At 47.2% G+C, this 20,334-nt stretch overlaps 1 long non-coding RNA gene across 2 annotated transcripts in view; it reads right to left on the bottom strand.

Annotated features, from left to right (window-relative positions):
• The window catches only part of LOC134927966 (uncharacterized), a 95,059-nt gene that overhangs the window by 20,707 nt on the left and 54,018 nt on the right, over positions 1-20,334 (bottom strand). Inside the window, exons 2-5 of one of the 2 annotated variants that reach the window (XR_010177792.1) lie at positions 18,052-18,162; positions 17,893-17,956; positions 17,690-17,805; positions 17,324-17,466 (exon numbers count right to left, since the gene is read on the bottom strand). This is a non-coding gene — a long non-coding RNA (uncharacterized LOC134927966). The remainder of the gene's footprint in view (positions 1-17,323; positions 17,467-17,689; positions 17,806-17,892; positions 17,957-18,051; positions 18,163-20,334) is intronic. The other variant, XR_010177793.1, reaches the window with a different exon arrangement.

The raw sequence follows: 20,334 nt of genomic DNA, 5'->3' as shown, positions 1-20,334 counted from the left end.
GCGAGTGAGCCCACTGTGCGCTGAAATGTTTGAGGCGACCCCCCACCGCCCCTGAGTCTGCTTGTAAGGTCCCAGCGTCATGCTGACGCCTTTGTAGAAGCCGGGGAGGGCTTCTGTCGTTTGGAATCCGCATCACCTGACCACTGGCGCGTCCATAAACTTCTTCTGGCAGATATGGACATCGCACTTACTCTTGATGCCAGAGTGCAAATATCTCTCTGTGCATCTCGCATATAAAGAAATGCATCCTTTAACTGCTCTATAGTCAGTAAAATACTGTCCCTATCCAGGGTATCAATATTTTCAGACAGTGACTCCGACCAAGCCACGCCAGCACTGCACATCCAGGCTGAGGCGATTGCTGGTCTCAGTATAACACCCGTATGTGTGTATATACTTTTTAATGTATTCTCCAGCCTCCTATCAGCTGGATCCTTGAGGGCGGCCGTATCAGGAGACGGTAACGCCACTTGCTTTGATAAGCGTGTGAGCGCCTTATCCACCCTAGGAGGTGTTTCCCAGCGCGCCCTAACCTCTGGCGGGAAAGGGTATCACACACTTCATTCAGTTCCTCTGATTCAGGAAAAACTATCGGTAGTTTTTTCACACCCCACATAATACCCCTTTTTGTGGTACTTGCAGTATCAGAGATATGCAAAGCCTCCTTCATTGCCGTGATCATATAACGTGTGGCCCTACTGGAAAATACGTTTGTTTCTTCACCGTCGACACTGGATTCAGTGTCAGTGTCTGGGTCTGTGTCGACCGACTGAGGTAAAGGGCGTTTTACAGCCCCCGACGGTGTCTGAGACGCCTGGACAGGTACTAACTGGTTTGCCGGCTGTCTCATGTCGTCAACCGACTTTTGTAGCGTGCTGACACTATCCCGTAATTCCATAAACAAAGCCATCCATTCTGGTGTCGACTCCCTAGGGGGTGACATCACCATTACAGGCAATTGCTCCGCCTCCACGCCAACATCGTCCTCATACATGTCGACACACACGTACCGACACACAGCAGACACACAGGGAATGCTCTGATAGAAGACAGGACCCCACTAGCCCTTTGGGGAGACAGAGGGAGAGTTTGCCAGCACACACCCAAGCGCTATAAATATATATAGGGACAACCTTAATAAGTGTGTTCCCTTTATAGCAGCTCAAATATTATAAATATCGCCAATAAGTGCCCCCCCTCTCTGTTTTTACCCTGTTTCTGTAGTGCAGTGCAGGGGAGAGTCCTGGGAGCCTTCCTCGCAGCGGAGCTGGGCAGGAAAATGGCGCTGTGTGCTGAGGAGAATAGGCCCCGCCCCCTTTTCGGCGGGCTTCTTCTCCCGTTTTTTTTGGAACCTGGCAGGGGTTAAATACATCCATATAGCCCCAGGGGCTATATGTGATATATTTTAGCCAGAATAGGTATATTACATTGCTGCCCAGGGCGCCCCCCCCAGCGCCCTGCACCCTCAGTGACCGCTGGTGTGAAGTGTGCGGAGAGCAATGGCGCACAGCTGCAGTGCTGTGCGCTACCTCATGAAGACTGAGACGTCTTCTGCCGCCGGTTTCTGGACCTCTTCTCTATTCGGCATCTGCAAGGGGGTCGGCGGCGCGGCTCCGGTGACCCATCCAGGCTGTACCTGTGATCGTCCCTCTGGAGCTAGTGTCCAGTAGCCTAAGAAGCAAATCCATCCTGCACGCAGGTGAGTTCACTTCTTCTCCCCTAAGTCCCTCGTTGCAGTGAGCCTGTTGCCAGCAGGACTCACTGAAAATAAAAAACCTAACAAACTTTTTCTAAGCAGCTCTTTAGGAGAGCCACCTAGATTGCACCCTGCTCGGACGGGCACAAAAACCTAACTGAGGCTTGGAGGGGGGTCATAGGGGGAGGAGCCAGTACACACCACCTAGTGGTCAAACTTTTAAATTTTGTGCCCTGTCTCCTGCGGAGCCGCTATTCCCCATGGTCCTGACGGAGTCCCAGCATCCACTAGGACGTCAGAGAAATGGGGATGCAGTCTGCCGTAATGTGTAAAATGGGGACACTTGCCTGCCGGAATGTGTAAAATGGGGACACTTGCCTACCGTGCTGTGTAAAATGGGGACACTTGCCTACCGTGCTGTGTAAAATGGGGACACTTGCCTGCCGTGCTGTGTAAAATGGGGTCGCGTGCCTGCTGTAATGTGTAAAATTATGACTTTTTTTTTTTATCCTGTGGTGGCCGTGATGATGAGATTAGATGAGGCCACGCCCATCTTAACAAAGCCAAGCCCATTTTAATGAGACCACGCCCCCTTGCCGGGAGCATACTTTTCCTCTTTATATCTATGGGGGGGGGGGGGGGGGGGGGCGCATTTTTTTTTATGTGAATGGGAGGGGGGGGCGCATTTTTAAATCTCGCACTGGGAGCCAAATTGGCTAGAAACGGCCCTGTGTGAGCCCACCGTGGATTAGTCCTGCTGCAATCCACGGCCAGGAGGTGAATCAGAAGGCTGCTTGTTAATATTCCACTCCAAAAGAGCCTTCATGCCCTCCTCAAGAGTAGAAATTGAAGTAGTGGAGTCATTTCTATTGACCAGTAGACGAGTCAGGAATCCCCATCGATATGATACCAGCCGTCCTCAAGGCACTCATAATGGGCTGAAAGGAACGCCGCTTATTCAGTGTAGCTTGAGAAAGATCTCCAGGTTTCCAAGAATATCATCAGACTCAGAGGTTCTGGCAGCCTTCAAGAGCCCTTTCTTGATATGGAAAAAGTGGGTCCGCATCAGGACATCCCAAGAGGCACCATCCGGGGCACTTCTCGCCTTCGGAAGTCTATGAAGCGATCAATGAGGAGATCAGATGACTGAGCAGTAGGAAGAAGGTTTTGAAACAGGGAGAATGCAAAATCATGTAAGCTGCTGTTCGAGACTGCTTCCAGGATCCCCCGCAATTTAATATTGTTGAGGTGAGATCTGTCCTACAAGTCACTGACTTTATCTCTAAGGGCCATCACTTCCGCCTCCAGATTCTCATGAAGAATTATGAGGTCATTATGAGAACCCATGCCTTCTCCCATATTTGTCTCCAAATGAACCATCTGACCTCTCAAGTCCTCAATGGACTGCTGACATGCCTGAAAAGACGCGCGGAATTCAGCCGCCACTTCATCTTTAAATTGGGTCAAAAGATGTTTCATTGCGACCACCGTGAGAGCATCTCCATAGCCAATCAGGTCCAGGGGGATCCCATACCGATGCTAGGTGAAGATCCACCGGAATTGGCAACAGGAGAACCTTTTGAAGGGGCAGGCACTCCGGGCCCCTTAGATTTGGCAGAATGCAATGAGGGTTTAAAGAAAGCAACCTGGGAGGAAGATTTAGTGACTTTAGGACGCTTAGGGGGCATCATGAAACAGGTGAAAACAGCAAAGTTGAATCCTCTGAACAAGGCACAATACTGGAAATAGCACCACGTAAATAACAAAATCAGACCATTAAATAGCTGAGATGTTGGAAGACTTTGAAAATGGTCACTCCGGCATAGTTAATGACGCATAACCATCAGAACAGAGATAGTACGCTCCGCTGTTAGAGACCAGTGCCTAGTTCAATCTGTAAAGAAGTACAGGCTGTGACAGTGGAGGGCCACAAGATGGAGCTCCAAGGCAGCTCAATCCAGGGAGGATGATGGACCCACAGTTCAGAGCATCACATAGTGTTAAATCTAACTGCCACACTGAATTCAGAGCCTCTCCAAACGTAATAACAGCAACCCCACTGTGTCTCTGGCTAGCATGTGTCCCAGGAGACCAGGGGACTGCACACCGCTGCTTGTAGTGGGCAGGAAGACCCACTCGCAGGAATTGCGGGATCCAGAGCTCCGTGGCAGGGACCCTCACTGTAGGAGAGGCTGTGGATTCACTCAGCAGACAGGCTGCGCCCGCCGGAGGAGCACGGGGAAAGCCGGAGCTAAAGCCTCGCACACACTGGAGGCAGGAGATCACTGTGGGGGTCCCAAACGAGGGAAACACCGGCCAGCACAGGGATACAGGAGTCAGAATGCTGGTGCCCAGGTGAGAAGCATCCGCTCTCATGTAACGCTAGACCACGCCCCCTGCACCAGAACTTTTGAGGGGCTTCATAGCAAAGGGGGTGAATACATATGCACATGCCAATTTTCAATTTTTTATTTATAAAAATTATTTTTTAGATACATTTTTCTCATTTCACTTCACCAACTTAGACTATTTTGTGCCTATCCATCAGATAAATTTCAGATTAAAAAAATAAATAAATTACAGGTTGCAATGTAAAAAAATTGGTAAAAAGCCAAGGGGGTGAATACTTTAGCAAGGCACTGTATATAGATATAAATTATATAGATTATATAGATGATATAGAGATAAACAATATAGATTATGAAGATGATATAGATATAGATGATATAGATATAAAGGAAATAAAGATAAAGGATGTAGAAAAAGATAATACAGGTTGAGTATCCCATATCCAAATATTCCGAAATACGGAATATTCCGAAATACGGACTTTTTTGAGTGAGAGTGAGATAGTGAAACCTTCGTTTTTTGATGGGTCAATGTACACAAACTTTGTTTAATACACAAAGTTATTAAAAATAATGTATTAAATGACCTTCAGGCTGTGTGTATAAGGTGTATATGAATCATAAATGAATTGTGTGACTGTAGACACACTTTTTTTAATGCACAAAGTTATAAAAAATATTGGCTAAAATGTCCTTCAGGCTGTGTGTATAAGGTGTATATGTAACATAAATGTATTCTGTGCTTAGACTTAGGTCCCATCACCATGATATCTCATTATGGTATGCAATTATTCCAAAATACGGAAAAATCCGATATCCAAAATACTTCTGGTCCCAAGCATTTTGGATAAGGGATACTCAACCTGTATAGATAAAATAGCTACAGATGATATACTGTAGATAAAGATTATATATAGATATAGATGATATAGATCATGTATAGATATAGATGATATAGATTATATAGATATAAATTATATAGATATAGAAACAGATGATAATAAGAATTTACTTACCGATAATTCTATTTCTCGTAGTCCGTAGTGGATGCTGGGGACTCCGTAAGGACCATGGGGAATAGCGGCTCCGCAGGAGACTGGGCACAAAAGTAAAGCTTTAGAACTACCTGGTGTGCACTGGCTCCTCCCCCTATGACCCTCCTCCAAGCCTCAGTTAGGATACTGTGCCCGGACGAGCGTACACAATAAGGAAGGATTTTGAATCCCGGGTAAGACTCATACCAGCCACACCAATCACACCGTACAACTCGTGATCTAAACCCAGTTAACAGCATGATAACAGAGGAGCCTCTAGAAAAGATGGCTCACTACAGCAATAACCCGATTTTTTGGTAACAATAATTATGTACCAGTATTGCAGACAATCCGCACTTGGGATGGGCGCCCAGCATCCACTACGGACTACGAGAAATAGAATTATCGGTAAGTAAATTCTTATTTTCTCTAACGTCCTAAGTGGATGCTGGGGACTCCGTAAGGACCATGGGGATTATACCAAAGCTCCCAAACGGGCGGGAGAGTGCGGATGACTCTGCAGCACCAAATGAGAGAACTCCAGGTCCTCCTCAGCCAGGGTATCAATTTTGTAGAATTTTACAGACGTATTTGCTCCTGACCAAGTAGCTGCTCGGCAAAGTTGTAAAGCCGAGACCCCTCGGGCAGTCGCCCAAGATGAGCCCATCTTCCTTGTGGAGTGGGCATTTACAGATTTTTGGCTGTGGCAGGCCTGCCACAGAATGTGCAAGCTGAATTGTACTACAAATCCAACGAGCAATAGTCTGCTTAGAAGCAGGAGCACCCAGCTTGTTGGGTGCATACAGGATAAACAGCGAGTCAGATTTTCTGACTCCAGCCGTCCTGGAAACATATATTTTCAGGGCCCTGATAACGTCTAGCAACTTGGAGTCCTCCAAGTCCCTAGTAGCCGCAGGCACCACAATAGGTTGGTTCAGGTGAAACGCTGAAACCACCTTAGGGAGAAACTGAGGACGAGTACTCAATTCCGCCCTGTCCGAATGGAAAATCAGATAAGGGCTTTTACAGGATAAAGCCGCCAATTCTGACACGCGCCTGGCCCAGGCCAGGGCCAACAGCATGACCACTTTCCATGTGAGATATTTTAACTCCACAGATTTAAGTGGTTCAAACCAATGTGACTTTTGGAACCCAAAAACTACATTGAGATCTCAAGGTGCCACTGGAGGCACAAAAGGAGGCTGTATATGCAGTACCCCTTTTACAACGTCTGAACTTCAGGGACTGAAGCTAGTTCTTTTTGGAAGAAAATTGACAGGGCCCAAATTTGAACCTTAATGGACCCCAATTTCAGGCCCATAGACACTCCTGTTTGCAGGAAATGTAGGAATCGACCCAGTTGAATTTCCTCCGTCGGGCCTTACTGGCCTCGCACCACGCAACATATTTTCGCCAAATGCGGTGATAATGTTTTACGGTTACATCCTTCCTGGCTTTGATCAGGATAGGGATGACTTCATCCGGAATGCCTTTTTTCCTTCAGGATCCGGCGTTCAACCGCCATGCCGTCAAACGCAGCCGCGGTAAGTCTTGGAACAGACAGGGTCCTTGCTGGAGCAGGTCCCTTCTTAGAGGTAGAGGCCACGGATCCTCCGTGAGCATCTCTTGAAGTTCCGGTTACCAAGTCCTTCTTGGCCAATCCGGAGCCACGAATATAGTGCTTACTCCTCTCCATCTTATCAATCTCAGTACCTTGGGTATGAGAGGCAGATGAGGGAACACATACACTGACTGGTACACCCACGGTGTTACCAGAGCGTCTACAGCTATTGCCTGAGGGTCCCTTGACCTGGCGCAATACCTGTCGAGTTTTTCCCAACGGTTTATAATCATGTGGAAGACTTCTGGGTGAAGTCCCCACTCTCCCGGGTGGAGGTCGTGTCTGCTGAGGAAGTCTGCTTCCCAGTTGTCCACTCCCGGAATTGCTGACAGTGCTATCACATGATTTTCCGCCCAGCGAAGAATCCTTGCAGCTTCTGCCATTGCCCTCCTGCTTCTTGTGCCACCCTGTCTGTTTACGTGGGTGACTGCCGTGATGTTGTCCGACTGGATCAACACCGGCTGACCTTGAAGCAGAGGTCTTGCTAAGCTTAGAGCATTGTAAATGGCCCTTAGCTTCAGGATATTTATGTGAAGTGATGTCTCCAGGCTTGACCATAAGCCCTGGAAATTCCTTCCCTGTGTGACTGCTCCCCAGCCTCGCAGGCTGGCATCCGTGGTCACCAGGACCCAGTCCTGAATGCCGAATCTGCGGCCCTCTAGAAGATGAGCACTCTGCAACCAACACAGGAGGGACACTCTTGTTCTTGGTGACAGGGTTATCCGCTGATGCATCTGAAGATGCGACCCGGACCATTTGTCCAGCAGGTCCCACTGGAAAGTTCTTGCGTGGAATCTGCCGAATGGGATTGCTTCGTAGGAAGCCACCATTTTACCCAGAACCCTTGTGCATTGATGCACTGAGACTTGGCTCGGTTTTAGGAGGTTCCTGACTAGCTCGGATAACTCCCTGGCTTTCTCCTCCAGGAGAAACACCTTTTTCTGGACTGTGTCCAGGATCATCCCTAGGAACAGAAGACGAGTCGTCGGAACCAGCTGCGATTTTGGAATATTGAGAATCCAATCGTGCTGCCGCAACACTACCTGAGATAGTGCTACACCGACCTCCAACTGTTCCCTGGATCTTACCCTTATCAGGGAATCGTCCAAGTAAGGGATAACTAAAATTCCCTTCCTTCGAAGGAATATCATCATTTCGGCCATTACCTTGGTAAAGACCCGGGGTGCCGTGGACCATCCATAGGGCAGCGTCTGAACTGATAGTGACAGTTCTGTACCATAAACCTGAGGTACCCTTGGTGAGAAGGGTAAATTTGGACATGAAGGTAAGCATCCTCGATGTCCCGAGACATCATGTAGTCCCCTTCTTCCAGGTTCGCAATCACTGCTCTGAGTGACTCAATCTTGAATTTGAACCTCTGTATGTAAGTGTTCAAAGATTTTAGATTTAGAATCGGTCTCACCGAGCCGTCCGGCTTCGGTACCACAACAGTGTGGAATAATACCCCGTTCCCTGTTGCAGGAGGGGTACCTTGATTATCACCTGCTGGGAATACAGCTTGTGAATGGCTTCCAAAACTGTCTCCCTGTCAGAGGGAGACATCGGTAAAGCCGACTTTAGGAAACGGCGAGGGGGAGACGTCTCGAATTCCAATTTGTACCCCTGAGATATCACCTGAAGGATCCAGGGGTCTACTTGCGAGTGAGCCCACTGCGCGCTGAAATTCATTGAGACGGGCCCCCCACCGTGCCTGATTCTGCTTGTAAAGCCCCAGCGTCCTACTGAGGGCTTGGCAGAGGCGGGAGAGGGTTTCTGTTCCTGGGAACTGGCTGATTTCTGCAGCCTTTTTCCTCTCCCTCTGTCACGGGGCAGAAATGAGGAACCTTTTGCCCGCTTGTCCACGAAAAGACTGCGCCTGATAATACGGCGTCTTCTCATGTTGCTTCCAAATGCCGTTTGAAATCCGCATCACCTGACCACTGTCGTGTCCATAACCCTCTACTGGTAGAAATGGACAACGCACTTAGACTTGATGCCAGTCGGCAAATATTCCGCTGTGCATCACGCATATATAGAAATGCATCTTTTAAATGCTCTATAGGCAAAAATATACTGTCCCTATCTAGGGTATCAATATTTTCAGTCAGGGAATCCGACCACGCCAACCCAGCACTGCACATCCAGGCTGAGGCGATTGCTGGTCGCAGTATAACACCAGTATGTGTGTAAATACATTTTAGGATACCCTCCTGCTTTCTATCAGCAGGATCCTTAAGGGCGGCCATCTCAGGAGAGGGTAGAGCCCTTACAAGCGTGTGAGCGCTTTATCCACCCTAGGGGGTGTTTCCCAACGCACCCTAACCTCTGGCGGGAAAGGATATAATGCCAATAACATTTTAGAAATTATCAGTTGTTATAGGGGGAAACCCACGCATCATCACACACCTCATTTAATTTCTCAGATTCAGGAAAACTACAGGTAGTTTTTCCTCACCGAACATAATACCCCTTTTTGGTGGTACTCGTATTATCAGAAATGTGTAAAACATTTTTCATTGCCTCCATCATGTAACGTGTGGCCCTACTGGAAGTCACATTTGTCTCTTCACCGTCGACACTGGAGTCAGTATCCGTGTCGGCATCTATATCTGCCATCTGAGGTAACGGGCGCTTTAGAGCCCCTGACGGCCTATGAGACGTCTGGACAGGCACAAGCTGAGTAGCCGGCTGTCTCATGTCAACCACTGTCTTTTATACAGAGCTGACACTGTCACGTAATTCCTTCCAACAGTTCATCCACTCAGGTGTCGACCCCCTAGGGGGTGACATCACTATTACAGGCAATCTGCTCCGTCTCCACATCATTTTTTTCCTCATACATGTCGACACAAACGTACCGACATACAGCACACACACAGGGAATGCTCTGATAGAGGACAGGACCCCACTAGCCCTTTGGGGAGACAGAGGGAGAGTTTGCCAGCACACACCAGAGCGCTATATATATACAGGGATAACCTTATATAAGTGTTTTTCCCCTTATAGCTGCTGTATCTTTAATACTGCGCGTAATTAGTGCCCCCCCTCTCTTTTTTAACCCTTTCTGTAGTGTAGTGACTGCAGGGGAGAGCCAGGGAGCTTCCCTCCAACGGAGCTGTGAGGGAAAATGGCGCCAGTGTGCTGAGGAGATAGGCTCCGCCCCCTTATCGGCGGCCTTATCTCCCGTTTTTCTATGTATTCTGGCAGGGGTTAAATGCATCCATATAGCCCAGGAGCTATATGTGATGCATTTTTTGCCATCCAAGGTGTTTTTATTGCGTCTCAGGGCGCCCCCCCCCCCCAGCGCCCTGCACCCTCAGTGACCGGAGTGTGAAGTGTGCTGAGAGCAATGGCGCACAGCTGCAGTGCTGTGCGCTACCTTGTTGAAGACAGGACGTCTTCTGCCGCCGATTTTCCGGACCTCTTCTGTCTTCTGGCTCTGTAAGGGGGCCGGCGGCGCGGCTCTGGGACCCATCCATGGCTGGGCCTGTGATCGTCCCTCTGGAGCTAATGTCCAGTAGCCTAAGAAGCCCAATCCACTCTGCACGCAGGTGAGTTCGCTTCTTCTCCCCTTAGTCCCTCGATGCAGTGAGCCTGTTGCCAGCAGGTCTCACTGAAAATAAAAAACCTAAAACTAAACTTTTCACTAAGCAGCTCAGGAGAGCCACCTAGTGTGCACCCTTCTCGTTCGGGCACAAAATCTTAACTGAGGCTTGGAGGAGGGTCATAGGGGGGGGGAGGAGCCAGTGCACACCAGGTAGTTCTAAAGCTTTACTTTTGTGCCCAGTCTCCTGCGGAGCCGCTATTCCCCATGGTCCTTACGGAGTCCCCAGCATCCATTTAGGACGTTAGAGAAATATAGATGAGATATACATATAAATTATATAGGTATAGATGATATAGATATAGACATAGATGATAAAGATATAGATCATATAGATACAGATGATATACAGTACATACAGATATAGATGAAATAGATATAGATTGTCACGATCCGGGTAACTAGACGCCGTTGCCTACCTGTTAGGTGCCTCCTGAGATTGGTGCAGTAAGCCAGAGCCGGGCCATAGCTTTGTTTATGGTTATTGCCTGCATCGCTGGTTTCAGCGGCCTTCTCAGTGTGTGCACTTACGGCGGTGCGGCACTCTCCTCAGTCCCGTCGCGGCCGTCACTGCCGCGCCTGTGGTCTTCTGCTGTATGTGCGTCCTCTGTGTGCCCTGGCCGCCGCTTCCATCCCTGTGGCCGCTGTGCGCATCTGAGCGCGTGGAGTTCTGCTGCTGCGGCCTCCACCGCCATTGTTATTTTACACATGGCTTCAGAGTATTTCTTTCCCCTTCAATCTCCGTCAATGGGCGCAGCCATTTTGGACTTGGATCACATGTCACTATTTTCACCTATCCTCAGTGCTGCTGGAGCCAGGTCATAATTGTCAGCCAATCCCTGCTATCCAGCAGGTATAAATATCCTGTCCCAGCACCCAGAAGGTTGTCAGTGCTTCAATTGTCTCTCCAGCGATTCCAGTGTGCAGTTCACTGTGGACTCTCCTGTAGACCTTCCCTGCGGTATAGCCTGACTCCCTGGTGCTTTCCCTCTGCGGTGCAGTTCCAGCTCTCCTGTGCTAAAGCTTTGTGGTGCTACCTGCCTTCCTTGTTCCCGCACCCAGCGCTAGCAGAGTGTATCTCTCCGGCTTCCAGCAGCCACTCTCCAGTAGTTTTCTGTTTACCTCCCAACCAGTATTCACCCTTACTGTGGAATACAAATCCTGTGAACCCCAGCTTCGCTCTCAGTTTACCTGCGAACCCCAGCTTCGCTCTCAGTTCACCTGCGAACCCCAGCTACATTCTAAGCTTCACCTGTGATTCCCAGCATCACCTTTAACCTCACCTGGACTCCAAAGTATTATACAGCACCTTCACTCTAACTCCGGATTACTGGTCTCTACCAGTAGTGTTTCAGAGACTCACGTTTTCACTTATTGTTTGGTTGCTTATTCTTGACTTTTATGTTTTAATAAAAATCCTCAAAGGCATCTCCTGTTGTCGTGGTCACGCCTTCGGGCATTTGGGTGCTATGCTTAAGTGCATGTCTAGGAGTCCTCTCTCACCTCCTAAATTCCGGTACCCGTCAGCCCCTACAACTGAGGCTTCCAGCTACCGACACCAGCCCTCAGTTGTGACAGTAAGCACTGACCTAATGGATCCGGTCGGAGACCAAGTCCAAGGGACCAGGCCGATGCAAGAACTGGCAGCCCGTCTTGGACATCAGGAGGCTGCTCATGGTCATGTTATCCGGTGTCTCCAGGACCTCTCCTCCCGACTGGATGAAATTCAAGCTACGCTCCATAGGTCAGGGGCGTCCAGTATGCCGACAGTATTACCTCCAGTGGTATCCCCACCCATCATACCCATTTCTCCACCACGTCTCCACTTGCCGACACCTGCCAAGGAGGGGGTCGGCTAGGAGTAATGTATTCCTCTCCGTCTTCAAGTGACTGCAACCTCTCAGTTTCTCTTCAGGTGGCCCAGCGTACCAAGAACCTTATTGCCTTATTGTTTTCTGGAGCAGCCGGGAACTTTATTACTGAGAGGTTCGTTAAGCAGTGGTCTCTACCCACTGAGAGACTGTCATCTCCTATATCCTTAACTGCCGTGGATGGCAGAAGGATTCCTGATGCGGTGATTACCTCCAAGACCCTACCTATCCATCTGAAGATAGGGGTTCTGCATACAGAGCTGATTTCCTTCCTGGTAATCCCAAGGGCCACTCATCCTGTGGTTCTAGGCCTCCCATGGCTTCGTCTGCATAATCCCCAAGTTGATTGGAAGACGACCCATATCCTGGCATGGGGTCCTTCTTGTTCCAAGACATGTTTACATAAAGTGCTTCCAGTTTGCAAATCCTCCTCTAAGTCTCCTGATGCTCCACCTTCTCCATATCTGAATTTCACCGATGTTTTCAGACGATATTCTTCCTCCCCATAGAGAATGGGACTGTCCTATCGATCTCATTTCAGGGAAAACTCCTCCTCGTGGACGCACATATCCATTGTCATTGCCTGAGACCCACTCCATGGAGGAGTATATCAAGGAAAATCTGGCTAAAGGGTTCATCCGGCCTTCCTCTTCTCCAGCTGGTGCAGGCTTCTTCTTTGTAAAGAAGAAAGATGGCGGCCTGCGGCCTTGTATTGACTACCGGGGTCTGAATGACATCACAGTGAAAAATCAGTACCCTATGCCGCTTGTCACCGACTTGTTTGACCGCGTCAGTGGAGCCACTATCTTCACTAAGTTAGACCTGAGGGGTGCTTATAATCTCATCCGAATCCGGAAGGGTGACGAGTGGAAGACCGCTTTTAACACCCGTGACGGACATTACGAGTACCTCGTCATGCCTTTCGGACTTAGCAATGCTCCAGCGGTATTCCAACATTTTGTGAATTAAATCTTCAGAGACATTCTGTATCATCATATTGTGGTTTATCTCGATGATATCCTTATCTTCGCGAATGATCTGGAGGTACATCGGTTCTGGTTGAAAGAAGTTTTGTCCCGTCTTCGTACCAATCATTTGTATTGCAAACTGGAAAAGTGCGTCTTTGAAGTTAAATCCATCCCGTTCCTGGGGTATATTGTATCCGGTTCTGGTCTTGAGATGGACCCCGAGAAGCTTCAAGCAATCCAAGATTGTCCGATTCCTGTAACCCTCAAGGGCATCCAGAGATTCCTAGGGTTTGCCAATTACTACAGGAAATTTATTCGAGATTTTTCCACCATTTAAGCGCCTATTACAGCTCTTACCAAAAAGGGTGCCATCCCTTCCAAATGGTCAGAAGTAGCTACCCAAGCCTTTAATTTGTTGAAACAAAGATTAATCTCTGCTCCGGTTTTGAAACAGCCAGATACCAGTCTGCCCTTCATCCTTGAGGTGGATGCCTCTTCCATTGGAGTGGGCGCCGTACTGTCTCAAAGATCGAACGATGGTCATCTACATCCTTGTGGCTTCTTCTCACGAAAGTTCTCTCCTGCCGAGCGTAACTACGCCATTGGCAATCAAGAACTTTTGGCGATCAAGCTCACTTTGGAAGAGTGGAGGTACTTATTAGAAGGAGCTTCTCATACCATCACAATTATGACGGATCACAAGAATCTCCTGTATCTAAAAGGCGCTCAATGTCTTAACCCTCGCCAAGCCAGGTGGGCACTCTTTTTCTCCAGATTTGACTTCAAATTACAGTTTTGTCCAGGGTCACAGAATCGCAAGGCTGATGCCCTTTCCCGCTCCTGGGAACAAGAAAATGAGTCTGAGTCTACTGACAAGCATTATATCATTGATCCAGTGATGTTCTCCGCAGTGAGGATGGACTCTATGCCCCCACCAGGGAAAAGTTTTGTGAAGTCGGCTCTCAGAAGGAAGCTCCTGCATTGGGCACATTCCTCTCGCTTTGCCGGACACGCAGGCATACGCAAGACCTTAGAATTTGTTTCCAGATCATACTGGTGGCCGACCCTAAAAAAGGACATTGCTGAATTTGTGGCCTCCTGCCCAAAGTGTGCCCAACACAAAGTACCCCGCCAGTCACCCACTGGGCAACTGGTTCCTTTGTCCCTCATCGTCCGTGGACTCATCTCTCGATGGATTTAGTCACGGATCTCCCTGTGTGTAACAAATTCAATACCATCTGGGTGGTAGTTGACTGGTTAACCAAGATGGCTCATTTCATCCCTCTCACCGGCCTCCCGTCAGCTTCCAAGTTGGCACAGGTCTTCATTCAAGAGATCTTCAGGTTACACGGTCTCCCTGTGGAGATAATTTCCGATAGAGGTGTTCAGTTTATGGCCAAGTTCTGGCAAAGTCTTTGTCAAGCGCTCCAAGTCAAGCTAAAATTCTCTACAGCCTATCACCCTCAAACCAATGGGCAAACTGAGAGGGTGAATCAAGACTTGGAGGCCTTCCTCCGTATCTATGTATCCTCTTCCCAGGACGATTGGGTTCAACTTCTCCCATGGGCTGAATTTTGCCACAACAACCAGTATCATTCTTCGTTTTCCTCCATGCCATTTTTCACCAATTATGGGTTTCACCCAAAAGTTCCTGAGTTTCAGCCGCTTCCAGCAACATCGGTGCCTGCAACTGACATCACGATGACAGTTTGCAAATAACTGGAAGAATGTTCGTGCAGCTCTTTTAAAAGCCTCCGCCAGGTACAAGAGATTTGCAGATAAGAAGCGTAGGGCAATTCTTGCCCTTAAAGTTGGTGACTGCTTTTGGCTGTCTACGAAAAATCTACGACTGAGGGTTCCAAGTCTGAAATCCCCCCCCCCCGCTATATCGGACCTTTTCTGATTGAGCAAGTTCTCAACCCAGTGGCTTACAAACTTCAGCTACCTCCATTTTTGAAAGTTCCTAAGACGTTCCATGTTTCTCTTCTCAAACCTGTGATTCTGAATCGCTTTCATTCAGCGCTTCCCTCTGCTCCCAAAGTCCAGACTCAACGTGGTGTTGAGTATGAGGTCGCCAAGATCCTGGATTCTCGTGTTAGATATGGACGTCTCCAGTATCTAATAGATTGGAAGGGCTATGGTCCTGAGGAACGTACCTTGACAAATGCATCTGATATCCATGCTCCTAAATTAATCCAGAAATTCCATTCCAATTTCCGCGAAAACCTAAGAAGTGTCCTGGGGCCACTCCTAAAGGGGGGTGCTGTCACGATCCGGATAACTAGACGCCGTTTCCTACCTGTTAGGTGCCTCCTGAGATTGGTGCAGTAAGCCAGAGCCGGGCCATAGCTATGTTTATGGTTATTGCCTGCAGCGCTGGTTTCAGCGGCCTTCTCAGTGTGTGCACTTACGGCGGTGCGGCACTCTCAGTCCCGTCGCGGCCGTCACTGCCGCGCCTGTGGTCTTCTGCTGGATGTGCGTCCTCTGTGTGCCCTGGCCGCCGCTTCCATCCCTGTGGCCGCTGTGCGCATCTGGGTGCGTGGAGTTCTGCTGCTGCGGCCTCCGCCGCCATTGTTATTTTACACATGGCTTCAGAGTATTTCTTTCCCCTTCAATCTCCGTCAATGGGCGCTGCCATTTTGGACTTGGATCACATGTCACTATTTTCACCTATCCTCAGTGCTGCTGGAGCCAGGTCATAATTGTCAGCCAATCCCTGCTATCCAGCAGGTATAAATATCCTGTCCCAGCACCCAAAAGGTTGTCAGTGCTTCAATTGTCTCTCCAGCGATTCCAGTGTGCTGTTCACTGTGGACTCTCCTGTGGACCTTCCCTGTGGTATAGCCTGACTCCCTGGTGCTTTCCCTCTGCGGTGCAGTTCCAGCTCTCCTGTGCTAAAGCTCTGTGGTGCTACCTGCCTTCCTTGTTCCCGCACCCAGCGCTAGCAGAGTGTATCTCTCCGGCTTCCAGCAGCCACGCTCCAGTAGTTTTCTGTTTACCTCCCAACCAGTATTCACCCTTACTGTGGAATACAAATCCTGCGAACCCCAGCTTCGCTCTCAGTTTACCTGCGAACCCCAGCTTCGCTCACACTTACGTGCGAACCCCAGCTTCGCTCTCAGTTCACCTGCGAACCCCAGCTTCATTTTAAGCTTCACCTGTGATTCCCAGCATCACCTTTAACCTCACCTGGGCTCCCAAGTATTATACAGCACCTTCACTCTAACTCCGGATTACTGGTCTCTACCAGTAGTGTTTCAGAGACTCACATTTTCACTTATTGTTTGGTTGCTTATTCTTGACTTTTATGTTTTAATAAAAACCCTCAAAGGCACCTCCTGTTGTCGTGGTCACGCCTTCGGGCATTTGGGTGCTACTGCTTAAGTGCATGTCTAGGAGTCCTCTATCACCTCCTAAATTCCGGTACCCATCAGCCCCTACAACTGAGGCTTCCAGCTACCGACACCAGCCCTCAGTTGTGACATAGATGATATAGCTATAGATTATATAGATGATATAAATATAGCTATAGATGATATAGATATAGGGGTATATTCACTTTGAGTCGGAAACTGAAACGCCAGTTTCCGAGTGCAATAGATTGGAAGGGGTTCCGACCTATTCAATCCGGGCTCAGTTTTTCCGACAAGTCAGGAAATCCAACGTGTCGGAATACAAGCGGATCTTGTCGGAAGCGGGGCCAAACCCAACAGGTTTTAGCCCAGTTTCTGACAATGTCAATCTAACTTTAAAAAAGTTGGATTGACACTGTCAGGAACAGGCCAAACCTGTCGGGTGTGGCCCGGCATTGAATAGAGAGCTGTTGGGTCCTTTCGGTCAGAAAGGACCGGACAGCAATTGAATATACCCCATAGATGATTTATAGATTATACACATTATATAAATATAGATATCGAGGATATAGATACAGATGATATAGATATAGATGATATAATTATAGATTATATAGTATTAGATGATATAGGTATAGATGATATAGATATACATATAGATGATATAGATGATATACATATAGATATAAATGATATAGATATAGATAATATAGATATAGTTGCTACAGCTATAGATAATATAGATAAAGGTTATATAAATGTTGATGATATAGAAAAAGATGATATAGATTATATATATATATATATATATATATATATCGCAACTACCATTTAGTGGAGGGTGCACTCTCGCTGTCAAAAAATCGCTTCAAGGTTTTAATTCATAAGGTTTAATCTGGTCACAGAATGCCTTTACAGTCGACGTTTCGGTTTGATCACGAACCTTTTTCAGAACAGGCTGTACATCGTATCTAAAATTCAATAACAACTAGAGTATAAGATACATCAAAAATTATATACATATGTATCTATATAAGACAGAATATACCATCATGGCTATTGCCTCCCAGGCCCCTCAGTGAACCATTCATCAGTGACGTAAAACTACATAAACACCACCAGAATATCCAAGTGGTGCATGCTAGACAGACATGACATAAAACATGCCCAATCATAATCAGAAGATCTCAATACCTGTGGTACACTGGGCGACCGTCACAAGGTCACAATTTCTCTAGGTCACAATTTCTCTATGTGGAGCCTGGGACAAGGACTCCAGAGCAAGAGCCTCTGTAAATTCAGAAACATATCTGTAGGTAATAGAATAAAATCAATGCAACAACTCTCTTGGACTCACACAAGTCAACAGGGCACACGTAACCAAAACCAAATAGTACCTGGTCGTCTCCCTGCGAGAGATTAGATGCAGCTACCAATACTTCAATCTCTTGAACGTCCAATCTGTAAACCAGTCAACAAACAAAAGAACATCTGAATCAATCACTGGGTAAATACCATATAACCATGCTATCCAAAAGGATCACCAAAATACTTACAAGCGCAAATGATTCAGGTAAGTTTGTAGCTGCATGCTGGATATGCCCAGCTGTCAGTTATTTAAATGTTCCTGGCCGGAAGTACCCCTCCGATACCGGAAGTGTCTCAATCTACCGAGAAAAATCCATACCTGGTCATATAATGTATAGGGTACAGGGGCAGATGACTAAAAGAAGGACCCGTCATCATGGATCTACATGTGATGCAACCACCACATTAAAAACTGCCAGGTCTAGCTTGCAGCAACTGAATATTCAACAATGTTTGTTCGGGAAACAGTCGGGTGCATGAGTAGTTGTTTCAAATTTGCCCCCCTACGATAGGCCATCATTGGTGCCACAGTCTTGGAGAAGGGTAAATTAGAATCAGAGGACACAATTGGCCAGTGCCTGTGTAATGCTTTCTTAGTGGTGCTTGCATTGCCATCAAAGTGTGTTGTACAAATCATCCGCTCACTTTTCGCCCTTTTGTCAGTTATGACACCCGTATAAATACCGGTGGCTTTATCTATACATTGTTTGAGAACTCTCTTGGTATATCCTCGTTCCAAAAAATGTGTTGTGATCTCTGTGCATTGTTCATCCCTGCGTGTGGGTGTTGAATTGATTCTCGTGACCCTGAGATACTGCGATATGGATAAACTTTTTTTAAGGGAGGGAGGGTGATGGCTAGTGGCATGTAATATCAGGTTATGGTCAGTCGGTTTCCGGAACAGTGTGGTGATGAGGTTAGAGCCCGTATTCATCACTGTGATGTCCAAAAAGTTTATTTCCGTGGCTGAAATAGTGTGGGGAAATCATATAGGACTGTTCAAAGCATTCAAATCGGTGATCATCCTGTTAAATTCAAGCTCTGTTCCTTGTCATAAGAGACAGACACCATCAATAAAGCATCTGAAAAAAAGGGATTTTATGACCATAGTGGAGCAATATGTATGTGTTCTCATACCAAGCCATGTACAAATTGGCATAGGATGGGGCCAGATTTGACACCATCGCTGTCCCAGATATTTGTAAGAAAAAAAATCTTTCTTATACAGAAAGTTATTACTCTTAAGTACTAGTTCGGTCAATTCCAAAAGAAATTCTGTTGGAAAATCTTTACAAGGCAAACTCTGTAACACATTTCGGAAGATGTCCAAACCTTCCTGATGCGGGACTACTGTATATAGGGAACAGACATCAATGGTAGCTAACAAGGTGCCCTCATTGATGTCATGGATACTGTTTAAATTGGTCAAAAAAATCTTCAGTGTCCCTGAGATAGCTATTGATCTTCAGGACCATAGGCTGTAGAATATTGTCGATAAATAGTGCCAATGGTTGGAGCCGGGAAGCTTCAGCCGCAATGATAGGCCTACCCGGTGGTTGTATTAACATTTTGTGAATTTTAGGTAACATATAAATTATAGGACATTTGGGGTGGTCCACTGTAAGAAATTTCAATAGATCTTTACTAATAATTCCTTGCTCAAACCCCTGTTTCAGACACATGTCGATCTTTATCGGCGGGGCATATTACTAGGTGTGATGCCTCACTAAGCTTTTTCAGAGCTAATCTTTCGGCGGTAGTTAAGTAATCATACATTTTATTAGATGGGGTGACTTCAGAATCTCTTTGTACTAACCTAAGAAATGTCCTAAGGCTCAAGCTGGACGAAGGTGGGTCAAACGTAGATTTTGCTTTGAACCTCGTTCTCATGCAATCGGAGGGTTTAACTGCAAAAATTTGGACCTGCAAGTCGGGACAAAAGAGAGACCTCGTGATAATAGTTTCATTTCTGCTTCATTCAAAGCAGTGTTGGATAAGTTAAATACCGTGTTTAATTGCACCTCCTTCGGCCCCTTCTCCTGGTGCCCCCCTCACCTTGGGTGCGGTCTATGCCGATTCTTAGCAGCCTGCTTTGGATGGTAGGGTGATCGGCACCCGGATCTAAAAAACGTGTGGAATCGGTTTGTCCTTCATTGTAATCAGTATCGGATGTGGAGATGGATGATCCAAATTCTCGAGGCAATGGCAGATCTCGTCGTCTCATAAACTGCTTACTTGATCGTTCATTAATATTGTTACCTAATAGCCAACGATACACTGTATGGTTCTAATTCATTGGTAGCTGTGGACAACTTTTTCCGTTTAAAAGAAATCAATTCGCGTCGGTAGTTGTCAACTTGTGATTGAAGGCATTCCATCCAATTCTGAGATTTGTCTTCACGGAGTGTGGCTGTGCTGGACATGGTGGTGGATTCTATTTCCACCTGTATCTTCTTCAGTTCCTGTCCCAC

This window comes from Pseudophryne corroboree, chromosome 5 (assembly GCF_028390025.1).
Source record: "Pseudophryne corroboree isolate aPseCor3 chromosome 5, aPseCor3.hap2, whole genome shotgun sequence".
Classification (NCBI taxonomy): domain Eukaryota; kingdom Metazoa; phylum Chordata; class Amphibia; order Anura; family Myobatrachidae; genus Pseudophryne; species Pseudophryne corroboree.
The sequence above is the reverse complement of the archived record's forward strand: the minus strand, read 5'-3'. Positions and strand labels throughout refer to the sequence as shown.